Consider the following 2,778-nt stretch of genomic DNA (forward strand, 5'->3'; position numbering starts at 1 on the left):
AGACACAGGATTTTTACGTGGAAAAATCCCAACTCAAGGGGACAAAAACTACGACATACACTGGTAGGCTTTCAACTTCACTAACTTGTAAACACACTATTACAAGCCACTTTGCAATGACTCTATTACAAAGACTTCAATCACTCTAACTTGTGATATACTTACCACAAGCCACTTTGTCACTCACTAGTTACAAAGACTTTAACTCAACTAACTTGTGATACACTTACCACAAGCCACTTTGTCACTCACTAGTTACAAAGACTTTAACTTATGACTAACTCTAGTCACAACACAAACTCATAAGGTTTATAATTTTGAGTTTCCTTAAACAAAGCTTCTAATAAAGCAAGATAGGAGTTACAATGAAGAACAAATAAAAGACTCAACAAACCTAAGGATTTAAGATATCTTCAATCTTTGGATCTGGTCCTTGAGGCTGCAGCAGCTTTGTTCTTGAGAGAGAGAGGTTGTGGCTAGAACTTCAAAGAATATCACTGGAAAATGCTCAAGTGAATATGTTGTGCCTTGCACCGGGTTGTTATACTACTAAAGACATCAAAATGGTGATGTCAATTCTTGGTACACGCTTCTTCCCAATGAGAAGTGACTGCTGCACTGTCTGATGCACTGTCGCGTGTACAGTTGCGGACAGTTACTTTCTGCAGTTGCGTTCCAGCTGTATAGTTGACTTGTACTTATGTCAGAGAACCCTAAGGGACCAGGTCCCTATTGTGTTCCTCTTTGTAGTTGTTTATTTGCTGGAGATCAGACTGGACATTGTTCATTTGAAATGTGTACCAAGTGGGTCAGGTTCTCTATCTGGTTCTTAACAATAAGTTTGTTAGATCATCAAAACATAAGAAGCATAAGGCAAAGACATTGAAAACCCATCAATTTCACCCTTTTGGATGATGACAAACTTAGGCATTGATAATATTTGTTTAGAGCAAAATAACCATATGAGGTACCAGAAACTTCACAAGTTCCCCCTGACCTTTTGCTTTTGATTCCCCCTTAATCAGATCCCCTGTCCTTTCGCTTTTGAATCCCCGTTGACAATACATACACCTACTATCATAGTGCATACACTACTCACTAATATCACAATGCATGCACTATCTGGTATCTTCCCCCTTTTGGCATCATTAAAAAATACACAAGCAGGCAAACAGCATAAAGAAGTCTAACACAGCCAACTCATGCCACATATGTGCACACAACATGACAGAAAAGATAAGCCAAAGGAAAATAGCATTGTACAGGCAAAAAGAGGAGCTGTTTCATTGATATTAACAATGGACTGAGCAAAACAGGAGCAGTAATGGTGAAATCCAGCATGCCATCAGCAAAAAGGCAAACAAAAATAGAAACAACAGCCACAAAATATCATAACAGAAGACATTGGTCACTAGGGGGTATCTAAGAGGCACTAGAAGAGGAAGACTAGGAAGGAGAAACAGCAAGGGTTTTGAGAACCAGGTCCAGTCGGGCATTTGCAGACAGCTGTTCTTCAAGCAGTTTTGCGCGAAACTTATCATTTTCCTTTTTCAGGCGAGCAACTTCTTCATTAACGGAACCGGGTCCTTTAACCGCTTGACTGAGCTGAGTTTCTAGTATGGCATTCTGAGCCCTCAACCTTCTGATCTCTTCAGAAGCTGCATTTTGAGCATTGATCAGCTGAGAAATTGTCGAGATGCTTCCACCAACCCTTTCTACGCACTCACATTCTTCCAAAGTGGTTTTAGAGAAGGTTTGCTTGCGTGTGCCCACTCTGGGATTACCCAAGGGGACCTTGTAAAATTTAAACACTTGAGTGAGGAGAAAGTCATATGGTAGCCCATGATTCCCACCTTTAAAGTTTGCCACCTTTTACATATGATCTATCATGATTGCTGGCAGATTGATTGGGACAAACTCATCAAGAGCCTCCATTAAGACCAGATCAGATTTTGTAGCAATACACCGCCTCTCAGAACGAGGTAAGAGCACTTTATTAACTAGTTCAAAGAGAAGCTGATACTCAGGAAGTAATACCTTCTTATGCACATGTTCCCCCTGCTGAATAGCTTGCTCTTTCATGATAGCTCTCCTAAAGTTGACACCACAGACACCTTTGACTGAGGACATTTCTTCACATGGAATTTGGAGAACATTCCCCAATGCTGAAGCGTCTAGTACAATGTCTACTCCATTTACTAGCACACAGATGTGGTCCCCCTCAACAGTGAAGAGAGATGCGTAAAAATTTTGTACCGCATCTTCGTACACCAAAGGCATGTTCCCCTGAAACAAGTGCTCCCATTGCTGAAATTCTACTATCTCCAGAATTTGCCTTATACCAGCCATCTCTGAAATTGCTGGATCAAACGTATGACCCCACAAGACTTTCTGAGTTCTTAATCTTTCCTGCCAAAGACCACTGTTACTGGGCATGGTCTTCAGTGAACCAGGTTCCCTTACAGTTTCCCATTTTCGTTTTCTAGATCCTTCAACAAACTTCCCTTTCCAACTTACTATCCCCACAGTATCATCTTCAGACATAGCTTGCTCAACTAGACTCTTCTTAGACTTGCTGCTGCCTTTCACGGATGCTCCACTTTGTTTCTCAATAGACTCATCGGAAGCTTTATCCACAGACTTGTGGGCTTTTATAGATTGTTCTACTAAGGAACCGGGTTTCTTTAGAGCATTTTTGTCAACCCCACCTACTGGCACGCTGTTGTTAGTAACAAATTCCCCTTGATTCATCAACCTCTTCTTCCTTGTCTTGACACT

The sequence above is a fragment of the Nicotiana attenuata genome, unplaced genomic scaffold, assembly GCF_001879085.1.
Source record: "Nicotiana attenuata strain UT unplaced genomic scaffold, NIATTr2, whole genome shotgun sequence".
NCBI classification, from domain to species: domain Eukaryota; kingdom Viridiplantae; phylum Streptophyta; class Magnoliopsida; order Solanales; family Solanaceae; genus Nicotiana; species Nicotiana attenuata.